The sequence below is a fragment of the Notolepis coatsorum genome (genome assembly GCF_963971535.1).
Source record: "Notolepis coatsorum genome assembly, chromosome: 16".
Taxonomy (NCBI): Eukaryota; Metazoa; Chordata; class Actinopteri; order Aulopiformes; family Paralepididae; genus Notolepis; species Notolepis coatsorum.
This window is the reverse complement of record NC_140180.1, coordinates 33,488,220-33,511,044: the sequence shown is the minus strand read 5'-3', so window position 1 is coordinate 33,511,044 and position 22,825 is coordinate 33,488,220.

Below are 22,825 nucleotides of genomic sequence, written 5' to 3'. Positions count from 1 at the left end.
AGTGTGTGTGTTGTATGTGTGCTCATGTGTGTTTGTGTGTGGAGAGTTCAGTGTTCAAGACTCTGATGGCCTGGGGGAAGAAGCTGAGCCGAAGTCTCTCTGTCCTAGTTGCTGGTGTTCGCAGGCGTTTGCCTGACCGCAGCAGCTTGAACAGGCTGTTGTTGGGGTGGTGAGGGTCTTTCATTATTCTGCAGGCTCTGGATTTGCACTTCTTGTTATATAAGACCTGCAGGGGTGGTAGTGCAATACCTGTAGTACGCTCAGCTGAGCGCGATACTCTGAACTTCCTTAACTGTCTCAGGTGGTAGAGGCGCTGCTTCGCCTTCTTTACGACTGAGTCTATGTGTATTGTCCATGTCAGGTCCTCTGAGATGTGGACCCCCAGGTACTTGAAACTGCTCACCCTGTCCACGGTAGCCCCGTTTATCCTCAGTGGTGTGTGTGTCCCCTACTGTGTTCTCCTAAAATCCACGATCAGCTCCTTGGTTTTACCAATGTTCAGGAGCAGGCTGTTGTCCGAACACCAGCGTTCCAGTACCTCAACCTCCTCCCGGTAGGCCTTCTCGTCGTTGTCAGAGATCAGCCCCACCACCACTGTGTCGTCCGCAAACTTCACTATAGAGTTGGAGCTGAACTTGGCCACACAATCATGTGTGTATAGTGAGTACAGCAGGGGGCTCAGAAAACAGCCCTGGGGGGACCCGATACTCAGGGTGATGGTGTTGGAGGTCTGACCCCCCTCCCTGACCGCCTGAGACCTTTCACTCAGAAAGTCCAGTATCCACGCGCTCAGAGCGGAGCTCAGACCCAGCTCGATCAGCTTGTCCACCAGTCTGGTGGGGACTATGGTGTTGAATGCTGAGCTATAGTCAATGAACAACAGGAGAATCAAGACAGAGGAGTGACTGGTATTGAAGCCCGACTGATTCAAGTCCAGGAGGTCATTTTGTAATAGATAATCAGAGAGCTGGATGATTAAGTCATATTCAAGTGATTTAGAGAGAAAAGAGAGAGAGAAAGAGAGACAGGGCGTTATTTATGACAGTGGGGATCAGGGTTGATTTCATGATGAGCGGTGTGACTCTGGCTTGTTTCATGTTTCATGTTCGTTCATGGTTGCAGTCAGGAATGGGAGGATGTCTGATGCAATGGTCTGGAGGAGAGGGGACGGTATCAGCAGAAGAAGTTCTCTACCTTTTTCTCAAAGAAGTTGGCAAGGTCCTCTGCAGAGAGACAGGTGGGAGGGTGATGTACAGTTTATGGAGGTTCTTTGCAGAGGCCTCAATCCTATGGTGGAAGAAGGAGGCTTTGGCAGTAGCCTCTTTATGCAGCTCTCAGTCTCCGTCTTTCTACTCTAACTGCATCTGTCAGCCACAGTCTGGGTGGGGAATGGCTGGCAGGCTTCTCTGCGAGGGGGCAGAGCTTGTCGAAGGAGGCTGGGAGGGCTGAAAGGAGGACGGAGGTTGTTGTATCTGATCAGCCTTGTGGGTGGAAGGCATGGCAGTGGGAGTCAGGTCGGTACAACGAAAATGTGTTAGGAAAATCACCACTGGCATACAAACGTAAGATATAGCATGTGCAAAATAATAATGTCAATAATAATAGTAATATAGTAATAAAGTATCAATCAACAGTTAGATGCTGGCTGCCTAGCCCCTTTCGTGACTGTGATGCACGCCAACAAGGTTTGGCCGAGTGAATCCACAGTCCCTTGCTCTCCCATAGGAAACCACCCTATTTTAATAACTCTGAAGAACTGGTCTGACGGGAAACGTTCGTTATACAAGTATTTAAAAGGTACTCACAGTTGCACGAGGTTGAAAGCTCGGCGTTGCTAATAAACGTGTAAACATCACAGAGACGGCAGTGCGGCTCTGCAAATATACCCTACTCCTCATTGCGGCGTTCGGGGGAGAGCTTTTTTTTTTTATTATTATTATTTTTATTTTTATTATTATTATTATTATTATTATTATTATTATTATTATTATTATTATTATTATTATTATTATTATTATTATTATTATTATTATTATTATTATTATTATTATTATTATTATTATTATTATTATTATTATTATTATTATTTTTTTTTTTTTTTTTTTTTTTTTTTTTATTATTTTTTTTTTTTGATCAAATTTTTTTTTATTATTAATTACATGAAACAGGACAACACAATAACCACAGTAACAAAAAACATAACTTCACAGGAGAATAACAAACAATAATAATACAGAATAATAAATTATAAGACAAAAAGAAAAAGAAACAGCGTCCAACCTATCAAATATAGGTGGCTACTTCAATAACAAAAAGGGGTCTTCAAGACATGGCAACCTTTCCCCACCTTTACAAAGTGGAGTGACTTAAAAGATTGTTTATGAGAGTGTTGTCGCAGATTTACTGTAGATAGCCTAGGTCCCTTACACATGTTCAAGACTGCCAAACTCGCAGACGGTAAAGTGTAAGAAGAAAGAAATTCCTCTTCCAAGTTGGTTGACAGGTCAATCAGTCTGCCAATATTAGTCCCTTGGGGAGATGGCATGTGAATTGACATATAGCGCAGAATAGCTAAATACCAACCCCCCCTAAAATCCCCCCAGCCAAAGTTAAGAAGGACAAGACAAAAACCAAGACAGACAAGACATTTCCTCCTCCCCCTCCCCAGAGACCGCCGGACCCCCCCGATCAAGCGCCCCAACCCCGCTCAGCCGCACACGGCGGTCTTTACCTTCTCAGCTGCTGCGAACCACAGGTCAATGCCAGCCTGCCCTACCCCAATCACCCGAGCCGTGGATATCTCAAGATAAATCACATCCAATAGAGTTAGGGACCAGTTGATCATTGTCAGCTTCTCAGGCTCCTTCCATCTCATTGCTATAAGCTTCTTCGCTGCTGTGACGCCCGCTAGGACAACCCTTTTCAGTTGTACGGACGCGGGTAGTGTCGTTATATCGTTCAGGAGTAGCGTAACAGCTGTGAATGGGATAGTTAAGCCACACAGATCTGAAAGTTTGTCCGTTATTGACCTCCAGAAACGGGCCACTGGTGGGCAATCCCAATACATATGCATATAAGTGCCAGTGGCCTTTTGAGAGCACAAAGTGCACCGAGAGTCGGTTATCAGTCCCATAGCAAATAGCTTCCTAGGTGTAAGATAGGTCCTATGAATATAATTAAAATTAATTTGCTGGTGATTGGGGTTGCGGGAAGATAATGCCACATTTGCCCAAACATCATCCCAGTCAAACTCGGGGTCCAACTCCGGGATATCCACACGCCAGATTGTATCCAATGATAAATTTTTATACGTGGATTGAATTAAGAGCGTATAAAAGTCTGAGACAAACCCTCTGGATGTCGTTCTGTCCACTATGAGCCTGAGGAAGGGGTGTGGTTGCAAAGCTTGAGCCCACGGTACGCCATGCGCCCTCAGTGCTGACCTTAGTTGAAGGTAAAGAAAGAAGGACTCGCCGGGAAGATCATAAAATTCTCTTAAGTCCTGAAACGCACGGAGGCCGTTCTTATCATAAATATCCTCCAGAGTATGCACTCCCCTCCTTTGCCATTGAGGAATATTAACCGGCTTGTGTCCAACAAGTAATTGCTGGTTATTAAAAATTGGAGAGTCCAGGTGCCAAGGGCATTTAACCCCACACGACCTCTGTACATTACGCCACGTTTGGATCACGTGAGTTATGATCGGTCCATACCTCAGCCGGCATTTCGCAATAGAGACAGTGGAGTACACTACATCCTGCAATCTTAGCGGAGACACCGCCGCCGCTTCTAAGGAGCGCCACGATACAGCCTCTACAGGGTCTAGCCAGCACATCAGAGGTCTCAGTGAAAAGGACCAGAAATAAAGTTTAAAATCAGGGATTGCGAGGCCCCCATCTTGTTTCCTACGTTGAGTAGTAGCCCTTTTGATTCTCGGGCGTTTGTTATTCCAGACAAACTTAGATACCATCGATTGTACCTTGCGCCAGTGGTCTATTGGAGGGGGCAGGGGGAGCATTGAGCTAATAAAATTTATCCTAGGCAGGATGTTCATTTTGATTATGGAAGCCCGGGCTTGTAAGGAGTTAGGAAGGGACGACCACCTGTCTAGATCCTGGCGTATTTTATCATAAGTACCCGTGAAGTTGTACTTAGTAGTTTGGTTCAGCGTGGGGAATATCTCTATGCCCAGGTATTTAAAATGTTCTACTATGGGGATATCAGCTGGTAGTCGTACCGCCTTGGCCAGTTCATTAAGAGGTAGGCAGGCTGATTTGTTCCAGTTAATCTTAAAACCTGACAATTTACCAAAGTCGTCGATTATCCTCAATAATTTTGTGGCCGACCGGGAGGGGTCGTCCATGAAAATCAGCAGGTCATCCGCATAGAGAGCAATTTTGTGTGGAGTATTGTTGACCATTATGGGGACGATGTCCTCCGATTGCCTAATAAATTGAGCCAAAGGTTCGAGGGAAAGCGCGAACAGTCCCGGGCTCAGAGGGCAACCCTGTCTAGAAGATCTGGAGACTGGAAAGAGTGTGGAACAGTTTTTGCCTGTCAGTATCATCGCAGACGGCGAGGCATACAGGACTTTAATCATATGAATAAAACTCTTTCCAAGACCCATGACCTCAAGTACCTTCCACAGGTATGACCACTCAAGTCTGTCAAACGCCTTCATGGCATCCAAAGACAGAACTGTGGATGGAGTTGTATTGTCTTTACTGTTATCGATTACATGCAACAGCCTCCTAAGATTATCTGCAGCCAGACGCCCCGGGATAAAACCAGTTTGATCGCAGTGTACCAATACAGACATAAATCTCTGCAGGCGACGGGCCAGCACCTTGGCAAACACCTTTAAATCGGCCCCGAGAAGACTCAAGGGTCTATAGCTACCACAATCATTGGGATCTTTGTCCTTTTTGAGAAGTAAAGAAATCAACGCCATATTGACATCTCTTGAGAACTCCCCTTGTTCGATAGCGTAATTGATCATATCGAGCATCAATGGACCCAGTTGGTCCCAGAAAGCTAAATACACTTCGGGTGGAATACCATCCCAGCCTGGCGCCTTACCCCTCTGCATTTCAACAATAGTCTCCCTCAATTCTACGAGAGTAATCGGTCTCCCCAGTTCCTTGGCCTCTTCCTCAGAAATGTGGGGTATCTCAAGCCCGCCAATGAACGATTCAAATCTAGAGTCATCCAGATTACCCTCTGAGCTATATAACTGTGAGTAAAACTCTTTAAAAGTGTCATTGATCTTTTTCGAATCAGTAGTGACTGCACCCTGGCTCGTCCTAATCGAGGGGATATCTGAGAAATGATCATTTGAGCGTATTTTCATTGCCAATAGATGGCTAGGTCTGGAGCCGTGAAAATAGTAATTTTGTCTTGTCCTATGTATTAAGAACTCAGACTGTTGTTTAAGTATGGAGTTTATTTCTTTTTTGACTATCTTACGTTGTGTGTTTAGTCGTTCATTATAGTCAGATTGCAAGGATGCGTATAGGTCCGCATATAATGATTCCAGTCCTTCTAGCTTTTTTGACCGGGATTTTCGCAAATTGGAGGCAAATAGTGTGACATGACCCCTGATGAATCCTTTCAATGCGTTCCACAGGACCCTAGGGTCTTCTACCGTGCCAACGTTGATCTGCAAAAATTCAGCTAGTTTACTCCTGAACTCAGAACAGAAGTCATCGTTCCTTAGCAAGGTCGAATTAAAACGCCATCTGGGAGCTCTTGCGGAGAGCCTGCCAAAGGTTGCCGTAAGGAAAATCCCCTTGTGGTCTGAGAGAGCCAAGGGAACCAATGAGACATCGAAACTATCAAACATATTAGGGGACGCGAATGCATAGTCAATTCGAGAGAAGCTTTTGTGTCTGGCTGACAGGTGAGAGTAATCTCTGAGGGTGGGGTTGCATAAGCGCCAGAGGTCTGTGAGCCCCGTGTCTTTGGCCCACATCCTGAGGGCCTTAGAGGCCCGTTTCTGGTCGCTCGTTTCAGAGGGCCCGGACCTATCCATCTCCGCATCCCAGCACGCATTAAAATCGCCACCCACAATGAGAGCGTATCCATTAAGTTCCAACATATTCTTCGTGATTGTATTATAGAACGCTGAATCAAATGTGTTAGGAGCATATAATGCTATTATAGCCATCTTCCTATGCAAGAATTCAACTTTTGCTATAGTAATCCTTCCCTCCGTGTCCGACCATACATCCAAGATTTTGATATCAAGGTTACGTCTTGTAACTATGACTACTCCTTTCGTCTTATCATCGGCTGAGGATGAGGAGATAACGTGATATTGCCGATTTGCCAGTCTTGACACGTCACCTACCATTAAATGCGTCTCACTAAGGAGAGCAAGGTCAATATTTCTCCTCTTCAATAGCCAAAGGACACTGGCACGCTTGTGTGGGGCGTTAAGCCCTCCTGCGTTCCAAATTAAAATATTCAATTTAGCCATGGTCGAGCTTGTATAAGTGCGTAGAGAACATACCCGTGCAGCCAGGCTGAGTACAGAGGTGCCGATCCCGGCGGGCCCGGACGGTCAATCCCAGGAGTTCAGAGGAGGAACACTTACACATATATAAGACAACAGTACATAGAACACATAAAAATACCACCCCAGCTACAGCCCCCCCTCCTTCTACTCTACACCCTAACCCACCCGTCCTACTATAAGTTCCTCTATACCCACTCTCCAATCCCCACCCTATGCCCCATCCACTGAGGATGGTCATCTTCCTATCACTTCCCACTAGAGACATGGATCAATAAGACGCTTCCCACTCCCACCCCCCTCTAGATAAACCCCTGAGTAAACCCCCACTAGTCCAATAAACACAAATAATAATAAAATAAAATTCAATAAAGATATCGGTCGAAACCCACCTGAGCCCTGGCCCCAACATGAGACAACCATAATGGTAAAAATAGCCATTATTAAATAATAACTCCGCATCAACCTGCAGCCCTCTATTTCCGAATCTGCGCTTCAGCATCACATTGTTATAGCCCAAAAAGGTATAGGAAAATTCAAAACAAAATTAAATTAAAGCATCCCAGCCGATAGTCTAAGGCAGGTTCGGGTCACAGGTTAATTGTGCAAAATTGTGTGAACAGTGTCAATTAAACAATGACAAAAAAAAAAGGAGGAAGGGGAAAAAAAAGTTATGGTCAAAGTGCACCCCTTTAGCCGTCCCTCTGAACAGGCACAACGGCTGAATTGACCTAACCTATGTAAGAATAGAATTAAACACAATCATTCATTAATCAATCCGGGGATGGTAATAGGCAACACCTGACACCACCTGTCATCATACATTGTTTCAATAAAGATATCGGTCGGAGCAGTTAGTCCAAGGTAGGATCGAATCACAGTTAAATTGCTCATTCAAATGCCCTTAAAACAGCGACACTAATTATTATACAATTACTCAGCATCAACCCTGTAACCAACTACCCTGGAGTCTGCATATTAATGTCGCAACGTTATAGCATAAGTGGATCACGGAAAATTCAAAACACATTTAAGGCCGATTAGCAGTTAGTCCAAGGTAGGATCGGATCACAGTTAAATTGCTCATTCAATTGCCATTAAAACAGCGACAATAATTATTATATAATTACTCAGCATCAACCTGTAACCATCTACCCTGGAGTCTGCATATTAATGTATCAACGTTATAGCATAAGTGCCTCACGGAAAATTCAAAACAAAATTAAGGCGAGTCAGCAGTTAGTCCAAGGTAGAACCGGATCACATTTAAATCGCGCATATAGATGACATAAAAACTGCGACAATAGGAAAGAAAAAAGAAAGGAAAAGAGGGTAATGGCTAGAGTGCAAGCCATATAACCATATAGCCATGAAGTGCAAGCCATACCCGACCCAACCTGTTATCAAATATTGTATATGCATATTCAACCGACCTTGGCATCTACTTTGGATCACCAAAGCTCAAAACAACCTGGATATAAAAATAAAAAGCATACCAGAAGTTAGTTAGGGACTCGGTCACTCTTGAACTGTGCAAACCAATGTCCCTTTGAACAGCAACAGCGACCAAAATACGTAACCATTAACGGGTCTCGAATGTCTCGGCGCAGACCATAGTCGAAGCCCGCTGGCTAGCCCGAGGCTAGCGCGTAAGCTAGTGACGAATCCGGATAGCACGTTAGCCTACTATGTACATTGTTCAGCTAGCTCGTTAGCTTCCAAAGAGGCGATACACAAGTACGACCATGAGGTCAGCTTTAGCAAGTAACAGAAGTCATTGGGAAGCCCCGCTAGTTGGATGGGCAGAGGACAGTTAGCATGTCTGGGCATGACAGCAAGTGTTTGTGAATAGTCGACCTAATCAATGTATATAGGCCCAAACCGCCAAGTCACTCACCCTCCATAGATATCAAGCAACAGACTCGGGTGTCTCCGCGAGATATTCCTTCGCTTTAGCCAACGACCAAAACAAACGCTGACCACCGACCTTCTCCAACACAGATAGTTTCGCGGGAGCGAATAACGTGGGCCTCAGGCCTAGTTTCCATAGCTTAGTCAGGACCACCTTGTACTCGGCTCTCTGAGCTTGAACCTCCGGTGTAAAGTCCTCGAAAATGGCCACTTTGTGATCGCCAAGCCTCAGAGTACCCCTTCTGGTACGAGCCGACCGCATGATGATTTCTCTCTGTTGGAGTCTGTTCAGCTTGACTATGATGGGCCTCGGTTCTTTGTTCACGCCGGGAGAAAACCTGCCCGCTCTGTAGGCCGACTCACAGATAGGAGGCGAGGGGAGGACGTCCGTCCCTAGTATCTTCTGCAGCAGTTCGGGCATGGTCTCAGAGAGACGGCCTTCACCGCTGGTCTCCGGTACTCCAACAATCCTGACGTTGTGGCGTCTATCCCGGGACTGCATCTCCTCCATCGCCGACTGTAGTTTGTTGACTTCAGCCTGCCTAGCCAGCAGGGCGGATTCAAGACCCGCCATCTTCTCACACTGTGATGATACCTCCGTCGTTAGCATGGCTAGTTCGTTAGCATTAGCCGAAGAGGCAGCGTGTATCGTCTCCATCTTGTCTGTCAGCGGGACTACCGCCAGCCGTATTTCTTCTGATATCTCACGACGGAGGCTGATACAGAAATCCGCCAACACTTTCTTCTGTGCTTCAGCGATGCGTGCCTCAGAGTCTGCGTGTACTCTCTTCTGTGCTTCAGCGATGCGTGTCTCAGAGTCTGCGTGTAGCTTGGTCATGACCAAGAGCACAGCTTCGCTTAACTCCCCGACAGCGGGAGACGGTGCGGCCATGCTCGGCGGCGCCGGTGTCGTGCCTAATTCTTTCATGGCTCTGGTTTCCACCCCCGCCATCGTAGAAAGTCGAAAAAAGTTGATGAATGTATACTAAACACGACGACCTAGCAAACAGATAAAAAACAAATAAAAATAAAATAAAGACTAATGGGGAGAAACGTATATTCAGCACGGTAGAAGGGAGCTCATGTGAAACACGTCTACTCCATGATCGCTCAGCTCCGCCCCCCTTTTATTATTATTTTTATTATTCCTCTGTGAACAATGCCAGTGAATTTGAACAAAAACAATGCCAGTGAATAATTTTTTTCTTCAAAAATGTCCAAGTGACAGCTCTGAGCTCTCTGACCTGACTGCAGTAATGGCCAGCTGTCAAACACTTACTGCAATAATAGTTGCACGGGTTTGGCTTAAGAATATAATTATCCAATCAAAATAGGCTATTTGAGTTTTAAAAAGACGGGTCGTGAGACGGAGCGCACTTGATTGATTGGCATTCACGTCGTACCACATTGTGTTGACTGACAGCCTTGAAATCCAATCAGAGAATGCCTGCGGACCTGCACCTGGACTGGCGTCAATATGTTCTAGATGTTTCATCATCTCACGTGTGCAATTTGCCTGGAAAGAGACTGGAGTGAAGAAGAACATTCATTTGCCTAATATAATCATTCATATTTTAAGATCTTTATTCAATTGTTGAACTTCATCAACTTATTGTGCACTGCATTGTTTGATGATATATGTGACTCGACGTGACCAAACCCGATTTGATCCAGTGAGAAACAAGTGCCAGAAAAGGAACAATTGTCTTGCTCTTCAGAAAATCGAAAAAAATCGAAATCTGTTTTTTTTTACATCTTTGAAATGTCAATAATGTGTTCTCTTATTTGCTCTTATTTTCAAACTTAAATACAACTTGTAAATGAGGTAATTATTGTTATATAGTTCGACAGTATTGTCTCTCAATACTGTGGAAAAACTACAGGTGAGGGGATTTACGTGTGGGTCTGTCAGCTTAACAGGTACTTAAGAGGTGTTGAAACACACACAGCCAAACGCTCTCCTTTCTTAGCAGGGAGAAGAACAATGTTTATACACTTTATCTTAATGTTATAAGTTATAGCAACGCAACAAACGCAGTGTCCTGTCCATATAAAAAAGATTAAAAAAAAACGCGAGTCCGCGCGGGTGTATTGTCATTAAATTAAACAACATTAAAACACATTTAGAATGTCACGAATTTGATGAGCGAACGAATTTACTTCGAGTGAATTTATTGCAACCTAATGGTATAAGAAGTAAATTCATTCAATAGGGAAACTCAAAGAAAATAACAAACAAGTTATTATTATTATAGGACGCGTTGGTTGTTGTTGTAGACGAACGCGCGCTGGCAATTCATTTGATGACAAGACAAACGTCTTTCTGGGTCTGCATCCCCTTAACAATTGTGTGTATTGAGCTGTACTGTATTATTGCAACTTGGCTTGAATCCGCAGCAATAAGCCAGATAAACAAAATTGTATTAACGCGCCTCGTTAAATCCTCCGCCGTTTCCTCTCTCTCAGTGCTCCACTGTCCGGCTGGCTGCTCTGCCTGTCTGTCTGGCTACTCTGATCCAATCACATTCAGCGTTTCTCCCCCCCACCCACAGTCTGCGAATCAGAGCAGAGTAGGGCGGGTTTTCACGGAATGGAAAGTCTCTTTGCTTGTGAAGAGTGGCAGAAACCTTTCACTACCACACTACAGAAGGTTAACCCTTTCACTGCCACACTACAGAAGGTTAACTTGATTGATTGATTGAAAACTTTATTAACAGATTGCAGAATGGGTACAATACAGTACAGCTCAATACACACAATTGTTAAGGGGATGCAGACCAGAGAAAGACTTTCATCTTGTTTACATCAGGATCCCCCATTTTCAATTCATCATAGAAAATAATGTTATGAATGCCCGAAAACATTTGTGATGTCACAGTATGATGTCATAATCAAACATTCTAGAACATTTGTGTATCTATTCAACAATTCTCTCACAGCTACAGAAGGTTAACCCTTTCACTGCCACACTACAGAAGGTTAACCTTTAAATCTAAACATCTAAATGCTTATTGATGTAGCCTTTCCTTCAGCCAATACCTTGACCCCCAACATTACATGGCTTATGTGAGGCTTCCAACAAACCTTTCACTACCACACTACAGAAGGTTAACCCTTTCACTGCCACACTACAGAAGGTTAACTTGATTGATTGATTGAAAACTTTATTAACAGATTGCAGAATGGGTACAATACAGTACAGCTCAATACACACAATTGTTAAGGGGATGCAGACCAGAGAAAGACTTTCATCTTGTTTACATCAGGATCCCCCATTTTCAATTCATCATAGAAAATAATGTTATGAATGCCCGAAAACATTTGTGATGTCACAGTATGATGTCATAATCAAACATTCTAGAACATTTGTGTATCTATTCAACAATTCTCTCACAGCTACAGAAGGTTAACCCTTTCACTGCCACACTACAGAAGGTTAACCTTTAAATCTAAACATCTAAATGCTTATTGATGTAGCCTTTCCTTCAGCCAATACCTTGACCCCCAACATTACATGGCTTATGTGAGGCTTCCAACAAACCTTTCACTACCACACTACAGAAGGTTAACCCTTTCACTGCCACACTACAGAAGGTTAACTTGATTGATTGATTGAAAACTTTATTAACAGATTGCAGAATGGGTACAATACAGTACAGCTCAATACACACAATTGTTAAGGGGATGCAGACCAGAGAAAGACTTTCATCTTGTTTACATCAGGATCCCCCATTTTCAATTCATCATAGAAAATAATGTTATGAATGCCCGAAAACATTTGTGATGTCACAGTATGATGTCATAATCAAACATTCTAGAACATTTGTGTATCTATTCAACAATTATCTCACAGCTACAGAAGGTTAACCCTTTCACTGCCACACTACAGAAGGTTAACCTTTAAATCTCAACATCTAAATGCTTATTGATGTAGCCTTTCCTTCAGCCAATACCTTGACCCCCAACATTACATGGCTTATGTGAGGCTTCCAACAAACCTTTCACTACCACACTACAGATGGTTAACCCTTTCACTACCACACTACAGAAGGTTAACCTTTCCTTATAATACATTTACATTTAGTAATTTAGCTTTTAGACTTACAAGGCAAATACTTCAACTGCCACAACAACTTGCCACAAGACAGAGTCATTGCCATAACAAAAGAGCCTGATGCAAGGTGTTAATGTCCCCAGAGAGAGGGGGGCCATGGAATACAATGCATTCTGGGTAGGGTTGTAGTTGATTAAATCACAGGTGTGAACCTCTCCACAAGTTCGAAGACCATTCATCTCTGAATGCGTTTACTGATATCTCCATGATTCATAGGATGTAGCTTGAAAAATATCCCACCAAAATGTTCAAGTGATGGCTTATTTTTAAGGTATGAATCTGTACTTTCACAATATGTAAAAAAAAAAAAATGAAGATCCCTCAACATGATCCTGAAGTCCATACCTGGTCACATATATATATTTTTTTATCTCAGTTGAAGACTAGTGTAGTTCACGTGAACGTGCCGTCTTGGACTCACTAAATCATGGCTATTGTTTACACTTTCCATGGGAATGGGATTAGTGTCTCGAGTCTGAATATTCAATGGAAGATGAGATTAGTCGAGTTGGCAATGCTTTTGTGTTGACTTGAATCACTTGGGTGACCACAGTTTCTACAGTCCCGAAAATGGAACATTTCACAAAAGACTGTGTTTGCATTTTTGGATTTACAACATTGAACGAAATATCGAAGGATGGATTTTATTTACAAGTGATCTGAAGGGACTGGGACACAATTTCTTCATAAAGAAGTACGTCAAATGGTGAGTGGATTTAAAATATATATATATATTGGACCGCTGCGTCCAGTGTGTCAGTGATGTGTGTGTGTGGCTGAAATGCGTGTGTTTACTTTCGAATTACCAACGTAATTGTCCTTTTAAGTGTTACATAAAACCCATCTGTGGCCTTGTGCAGAGGAAGGTGGTAAATACATGTTAGAGGAGACTGAGGAAGGGGTTCTATCAGTGTCTGTCTGGTCACCACCAGCTGTTCCTGAAGTCTGGGGCCAGGCGGAAGTTTGTCAGAAGGTTATGGGAAGCTCCTTTAGATAAAATCGGTTCCTGAAGTAATCAGGTGTTGTGGCTGATGTTTGACTGAGAGGCTGAAGTTCAGCAGCTTGTTTTCACTGTGCTGCTCTTATTGGCGTTTCCCTCGATATTCCAATGTACAGTTTTGCTTCTACAGTTGTACAGTTTCCCCCACCCCGCCTATACCCACCCAACCACCTCCAATTGAAATCGTCACAGCAGTAGTTTGTTTATACTTCAGAAGTATGATATTTAAACATGGTCCCCAAAATGAATGGAAGCGAATGAGGAGCCTGACACCTGGGAGGAATGGGGGTGTTGCAGCCTTTGGGATGTTTTAAAAATATAATTTAATATATAATATAATAATTTGTGCTTCACCAAAAAAATATGTCAGCAGCCGCCACTGAGCCATACGTTATTCGCTGTTTACACGTTTATAAAAATTATTTAAAATGTTTATTAGCAACGCCGAGCTTTAAGTACAAGTATAAGTCTTTATTTGTCATCAGATTAACACACACACACACACACATGCGATGAGCGACCCACAGCAACACACACATGCACTGAGGCGCAAGTCGTGAGACATGTGTGTGTGTTTGTGTGTGTGTCATTTTGAGATCATGACGCAAATCGCTTCCTGTTGAATGGATCAGACAGCGATCAGATGGCCGAAACTCGGCTGTTTTACACACGCCTAGATGTAGATGGGGTTTCAGGTGTTGTGGGGATATCTGTTCTGGGGGAGTCAGGATTGGACATGTTTGCTGTGTGCGTAGGCAGTAATGAAGGCTGCCTTCTTGATGGGTGATTGGCAGTTCCATAAGCCCCAGCATATGGTGACAGGTGTAATTTTGGTGATGGGTAGTGGATGATTAGTAAGGTTGCTTCCATCAGTTGACACTGATTTAGCACAACAATGGCAGCAATCACCAGCAGTGAAATACTCGTATAGTGCTCAATGTAGCAGAACAGCAGAACAATAAGCTATTACTTAATCTGGAAGTCAAGCCAATAGGGAGGTGTAGTGGTTACGTCATTGCCGTTTTCTGTGTTCCACCCTCTGTCCAACGCAATGTATTTCCCCATTGCCCATTTCTAAATCATCTCGTTTAAAACAAATAAAGCATTAACATTTACATGGTGTACCTTTCTGTGCTTATTCATCCACAATCTATAGCTCAACATGAAAATATTCGCAATTAATCATAAAGAAAAATCACCACATTTGATTTCAACCAAAAATGCTTAAACAACAATGTTAGTGATAGAAAGGAACACATTTTGTGCAAAAATGGAAAGCTTTTCAATTTACATGCGGCAGAATTGTTACAATAGCTGATAATCCATTTTCCCAATGATAAATCCCTATACGGGTGGAACAACCAGTGACGTCAGACTACACCTCCCTATACAGCAACAAAACAAAACTCAGGATCTACCAAAGCTGGATACTCTCAACACTACTATACGGTGCAGAATGCTGGAAAACCACATAAAGCGACATCCATAAATTATCCACTTTCCACACCTCATGCCTGCTCAAGATCATCTCCAACATTATACAATGGCATGCAAATTTATTGATTCTGATTGGCTGAAACACTTCTTTCAGACGTTGTTATTTCTCATAACACACTCCATGTGATCCCAGAACCCGCCCACAACCGAATAACTTTTTTTTGAATAAAACCAAGATGGCGGACAATAATCTTTATGAATGGATGTATTGATATCGTCATAACAACTCATTCAAAAACGATAAAGTCACGTGGAATGTGTTAGTTGCACAATGTTGGATTATGTAATTGGTTGGTCATGACTCATTGTGAAACAAAATATAAATCGCGGGAAGTGTGTGGTTAGATGCAGTGGCGTCGCGTGGGTAAAATAACAGGGGAAGCCAAAAAAAAAAAATTATTAAAAAGAAAATTATTAAATATCTTTATTAATTTTTTTTTTTTTTTTTTTTAAGTCAAGCAGTCACCATGTACACTACAGTATGGCTCGGCGGCCAGTCAAACTTTATTTTTATTTATTTAACAGATTGCAGAATGGGTACAATACAGTACGGCTCAATACACACAATTGTATAAGGGGATGCAGACCAGAGAAAGACTTTGTCTTGTTTACATCAGGGTCATTAATACTGCTGGAGCATTGGTTCATTTTTGGTCCGATCTTTCCTTGCACGATTTTGCGCGCCGCGTGGGAGCAAATTCGAGACACATATTCGGTTGCAAAAAGGTGTCCCACGGTGGCCGTTAATATTTTCACGCGGATCGGAATCACGGCGCGCCCGTGGGACACTTCTCCGTTTCGGCGAGTTTATTCCACGCTTTCGGTTTTCCTTTTCTAAGCATTTTCGGGGCTACATGTGAATGAGTAAAAGTTGCGGGACGCCCAGATGTTTCCACGATAGAAAGCTCGCGTGGATCCCATAATAGGCTCACTTAATACAGCGTTTTTAAAATCACGCAACATTTTCAGGGTCGCGAGCCAACCTTTTCCCCTCGTTTTCGATGATGGAAGTGATTTAGGAAAAGCTTCGGCACGCCGAGAGGTACCCGTGGATTTAATCTCGCGAGGATCGGGGCAATATTCGGCCCGTGGGAGCAGTCACGGGTTAATACAATGTTCAGAGTGCAGAGGGGAGGTGTGCAGAGGGGAGGCCACACTCAGGATTCTTCTCACAGCCCCGTTTTAAACTTTTAGGGTGTGGCAGTCAGCTCGAATCTGATTGGCTAGGATCGGATTTGGACTCTAGATACATGAATCACATGGTTGAGGCTGGAGAAAGAGACCTACCCCCTGCCTCCTCTCCTCTATAGCTGCAGTGAGCACAGTGAGTCTGACAGTGTGTTAGAGGGAGTGAGAAGGAGAAGAGGGAGACATTTAAAAAAAATTAAAAAAAATTATAACAGATGAAAAAGAATGTAAACTATATTAAAAAAAATTATATATATATATATTTTTTTTTCTTCATATTTCATATTTGATATTAATTCATATTTTAATAGGGAGGCATGGCTTCCGTTGGCTTCCATAAGGATTCGCCACTGGTTAGATGGCATTTGTTGTAGAACCTCCCTCTCCTTCAAAAGGACACTGTCATTTCACTATTAATAAAATGTTCAATCAATCAATCAAATAACAACCGTTAACTTCACTTTTAGATGGCATGCTTTGTAGCAACCTATGTATAGATGTAGCACTGTCTATCTGTATGTCATATGTTATGATGCATTGAAAATTGGGGACCCTGATGTAAACAAGACGAAAGTCTTTCTCTGTTCTGCATCCCCTTAACAATTGTGTGTATTGAGCTGTACTGTATTGTGAAGAAGTCCACTATTATCCCTGTACCCAAAAAATCCAAGCCTGCTTGCCTCAACGACTACCGCCCTGTAGCTCTCACCTCCATAGCCATGAAGTGCTTTGAGAAGCTAGTAAAGGGCTACATCTGCTCCTCCCTCCCCATCAACATGGACCCCCTGCAATTTGCATACCGCCCCAACAGGTCCACGGAGGACGCCATAGCCCATGTGCTGCACACAGCAGCATCACACCTGGACAAGAGGCAGGGGAACTATGTGAGAATGCTATTCATCGACTACAGCTCGGCATTCAATACCATAGTCCCCTCCATACTCATAGCCAAGCTCAGGGACCTGGGCTTGAACTATGACCTCTGCCAGTGGGTCCTGGACTTCCTGACGGGCAGACCCCAGGTGGTGAGAGCAGGCAACTGCACCTCCTCATCCATCACCCTCAACATAGGGGCCCCCCAGGGCTGTGTTCTGAGTCCCCTCCTCTACTCCCTGTACAAACACGACTGTGTGGCTCAGCGGAGTAGCAATACAATCATCAAATTTGCTGACGACACAGTGGTGGTGGGCCTGATCTCTGCCAACGACGAGAGGGCCTACCTGGAAGAGGTCAAGGTCCTGGCGGGATGGTGCCAGGAAAACAGCCTCTCCCTGAACGTCAGCAAAACAAAGGAGATGATTGTGGACTTCAGGAGGTCGGGGGTCAAGGACTACAGCCCCCTCAGCATCGACAGGGCACCGGTTGAGAGAGTCAACAGCTTTAAGTACCTCGGAGCCTACATATCCGAGGAATTGACATGGACCACACACATTGACAGTGTTGTGAAGAAGGCACGACAACGCCTCTACTTCCTCAGGCGCCTAAGGAAGTTCCAAGTCAGTCAGAAGATCCTTAAGAACTTCTACTCATGTACAATAGAGAGCATCCTGACTGGCAATATCACCTCCTGGTTTGGGAATAGCACTGCACAAGACCGAAGCAGACTACAAAGAGTGACACGTTCAGCCGAACGCACAATTGGAGGGGGGCTCCCCACCCTCCAGAACATTTACAACAAGCGTTGCAGGGGCAAGGCTAAGAGAATCATTAAAGACTCCAGTCACCCGAACAACTGCCTCTTTGAACTGCTGCGGTCAGGCAAGCGATACCGGAGTCTCAAGGCGAGCACAGAAAGACTCAGAAGAAGCTTCTATCCCCAGGCCATCAGGCTGCTAAACGAACAATGAACACTACACAACAACAACCATCAAACGCACATAGCACACACATCCACACACACACACTCACTTTAAACAAACACACTGTAGCACCCACCCCACACACTTTATAGCACACACTCACTTTAAACAAACACACTGTAGCACCCACTCCCCACACTTTATATTTATTGATGAAGGATTGCACTACAACTCGTACACCTTACTGTAAATTGTACCTAAATTGTACCTCATCCCATTTCTGCTTTGCACTATATAGTACTGTACATTAGTACACTGCATAGTATTGTATATTATATGGTAACTCAGTTACGTCTATTCTGCATCGAACATTGTACATATGTCTATACTGAACACTGTGACCTCATTTTGTACTTTTCTACTTCTAAATTACATGCTATACTATGTTATTTGATACTATCTTGTCTAGCACAGTCTCTGGAGCGTAACAGTAAGAAGCATTTTGTATGAAAGTATTCTGTACTTCTGTATGACAACTATTAAAGAAACTTGAAACTTGAAACTTGAGAAACTATTGTACCCATTCTGCAATCTGTTAATAAAATGTTCAATCAATCAATCAATCAATCAATCAATCAATCAATCAATCAAATAACAACAGCTAACTTCACTGTTAGATGGCATGCTTTGTAGCAACCTGCCTCTGCAAAAGGACACTGTCGCACGAAGCGATTTCACTGGATGTCCCGGACACAATGGAGTACGGATATATTCGTAACGAATAATTAAAAAAATATATGTTTAACTGGAATATGTTAGTTGTTTACACAATGTTGGATAATGTAATTGGTTTGTCATGACCCATTGTCAAAACAATAATACATCGCGGGATTTATATGAAGTTTGTTGTTAGATGGCATGCTTTGAAGCACCGCACCTGCTTCTAGACACGGAGGCAATTTTTTTTTACCTACTTTTTCTGTGGATGGTTTTGTGAATAAATCTCCATTATGCTTCAATTACTGTGTGTTTATTGTATAGCAATAAGGTTGGATGAATTCGGCCATTGTATAAAAGACATTACATCACTTGAAGTCATGTGTTACACGAATTAGATCATGCCTAGGGGGGTCTAACGACCCTCGGCTGCTCCTCGGGCCTAACAACCACCCCTAGGCATGATCTAATTCGTATAACACACTCCTGCACGTGATGTAATGCTTAAATAACCTCCTCAACATTACCCAACAAGATGACATGCACTGTATTAATTAATAAACGAAGGTGGACCTGGATTGGCCACTTACTCCAACGCAATCCCAAGAGTCGCATTACACTGGAAGGCCCCAGAAGGCCAAAGAAAGAAAAGGAGGCCTAAAACAACATGGCGTAGCGTAGGACTATATAGAAGGAGCTCCAGCAAAACCACCAGAGCTGGGGGACCATAGAGAAGATGGCCAAAGACAGAGGAGAAACTTTGTTGCTGCCCTATGCGCCAGCCGGAGTAATGGGGTAAGTAAGTACTCTTCAGTTGACCACTGCACTTTGTGTTCTGTACACAGCTGTGATAATGCACATACCCCGTAATTATTCTGATGTTTAAAGGTAAAACCTGTAATCCCATCAAACAGCATCCTCTAAGCAAAAGAGCCCTGCTTGGTACTGTGCTGTTTACATTTTGTTCATTGGAGTGAAGTGGATTCCCAGCTTAAATTCCCTATTTACTACTTCTTTCTGCGTTGTGATTTAAACCTTTTTACAAGCTCTTGGGATCCACTCTGTGCTAAATGCAGATAACCAGTGTTTTAACTTGGTTACTGCTTACCCAGAGAGAAAATACGGCGCGGCCGTTGAAATGAAGCGAGATCTGAGCAGTTTGAAAAAGAACCCGTTTTTAATGAAAAAAGGATTTCAATTAGATGTTACAAAAGAAATATTTGAAAGAATGGTGCAATGAATTCTACCGGGAGCAATCGCTATGCCGAAGGTCAGTAGAATTCAGTCTAAATTCTCAATAACAAGCTCTGTCTAAAAACACGTCTCGTCTCGTCTTCGATTCTGCTGCGTCGATTTCTCCTCCTTGCTGGGTCTGTTGTGGAGAAAAAAGGTGTGTGTTTCTTGTTCCTTCCTGGTTCTGTTCGGGTGTGTTCTCACTCTCCTGGCACGGAGTCTTTGCTAATATCCAATTTAGGCTCCGCCTCTAGTTTTACAGAAAGCGGGCGTTTTCCAAACTCTCTTCGAGTGTTCCTATTGGAGGACACTTATTCTCAGCTCTCATTGGCTAACTCCTTATCGTGACGTTTTACACCGAATTACGTCACGATGTGGATTCTAAGTCCAAATCCTTTGATCAACTGCTCCTTTGTAAAGAAAAGACTGTCTGGCGTCTCTCAAGGCAGTTCCTTTGTATTGGACCATTTGCCTAGAACACTTAGGGTGTAAAATCACCCAGTTTATTACTCCCAGGAAGTCCAAACGAGACTATCTCTTCATTTGATCAACAGCTGCCTGTCTCAATCACTCTGGTTAAGAGCCTTGAGTCCACGCAGCTGTTTCAAATCACAGATACGTCTTGTTTGTTTTGTTGAATGAAAATGGATAGCGGCAGAGAAGCCAGGAGAATTTGTGAATGCATTTTACCTGTCGGTGTTGTGCCATTCTGAGACCCAAGGTGTACAGTACAATAGTTGGTTTGACTGAAATCTACTACAGGAGTTTAGTAACTTATTATACTATGAATTTCTCCAGACCTCTCTGGGTAGAGCCTGGGGTGTGGCCATCAGTAGCAACCCCTGCCCCTATCCACACATCAGACAACAACAACAAAAATGTTAAACAAACTGCAGTACTATGTTGTCAACTTTTAACTAGAGGTCACTGTTTGACAGTATAACATTCAAACTTTAAATAGGTGTATTGCCCATTTGCAATTATGTCAGCAGAAAATTCAATGACCAATGCCTTTTTCAGTAGATGTCATTATAGGACCACAATGGAAATAAGTAGGCTTTTTTGTCAAGTTTTTTTGTGATGTCCATGACAAAATTGGTGGCATGGATGAATGTAATGTTTTACCATTGTGTGTAACCATCTCTTTTTTAAATTGTCAAATAAAACTGACAGACTGAGTAATGACATGCACTTCAGAATCTACTAGAATAGATGCTCAATGGAGCATGTCTGTGGCATGCTATAGTGGGTCATAAATAGTTCCCCCTAATAATGTTTTATGTCGTCTCTTGTGGCCTTTTGATTTGAAGCTAGAAGCCCTCATTGGAATTGATCATAAAAAAAAAATTATGGAGTGCTCATGTTTTTAATATTGTCTGTTTACATTGAAATGTGAAGACATGTTATAAATTAGTTTGTATTAGTGTGCTCTCACTATCGTGTTTTTATTTGTGTTACTTTTAATGTTGGTCTACAGTATACGTGAACATAGCGGCACGGTGGTGTAGTGGGTAACACTGTCGCCTCACAGCAAGAAGGTCCAGGGTTCGATTCCCGCTTGGGGACCGGGTTTCCATGATGCCAGGTACCCAGGTGGGGTATCTCCCAGGCCTTTCTGTGTGGAGTTTGCATGTTCTCCCCGTGCTCTCAAGGGTTTCCCCCCTGATAAGATAAACCCAATGGAAAAACATGCACAACAACAGATCACTAACGCTGTGGCGTCCTTGACCAAGACGGGCAGGAGCACTTGGATTGGTCCCCTGGCGCGGCCCTCGCCGACGCCTGTCTGCTCCCGGCTGCCCTTGGGGGGAAGGACGACGGGATGGGTTAAGCGCAGAGACTAATCGCATCGGCGATCCTACAAAGACAATGCATGCGTGTGTGTGTTCCGGTGTGTGTGTGTGTGTGCTAACCTCTAAACATTGAGGATAATTGCATGCCAATTAAAGACCTCTGAACAGGTCCTGCATTATTATTACGTGAACATTTTCTGTATGCTACCTTCTTGACCAGGGCCCACTTGAAAAAGAGGTGGAAATATCAACGTGCAAATGAGTGACTGAAACACAAGCTGGTTATGACGAACAATTAGCAGTTATCAGGGATTGGCCAACTGTCTCTAGTATTTCACGGTCTGTGCTGACCCCCTGCGGTAGTCTTGATGGCAGCATTTGAAGCCGTTGTTGTTTACCTTTGACGGATAAAAGGTGAATCACAACTACACAAAGGACTATATGAAAGTCACTTGAGAATGCTGGAAATGAATTCCCCAAAAATACTTCCCGTTGCCTGATGTGAAAAATATTCCCACACACTCATCCATGTGCCAACTTTCTGCACCAAAGCACAGGCTTGTGAGATATACACCCACACACAGACACTACCGAATGCATAATAGCCTCACACAGACATAATTAACATTTTCAAATATACTGTAACATGATCTATTTTAAGAACTTCTAATGCAACTTGTAAAAATATATGTGGATAGCGATAGTGCATTCAACAATAATAGACCTAAACATAAAATGTATCATAATCAGTAATGTTGTGAAGGGCCAGATTAAACCGAATATATATATTTATTTATATATATTTAATTGTATTTGTATATTCTCTAATATTCCCTGATATCCCTTGTATATTCCTTGTACAATATGCATTGAATATCCATTCTAGCCTACTGAACATCCCATAATAGTCTCCATTCTACTATTGGTCGAGACCTTGGTGCCAGGCTGCCATACCCCTCAGACCCAGTTCAAACGTACCGCTCGACATGTACGAACAAGTCCTAGTTCCGCGTAGGAATTTGGCTACTGCACCACTAATGGGACTATTTGTTCATAGTG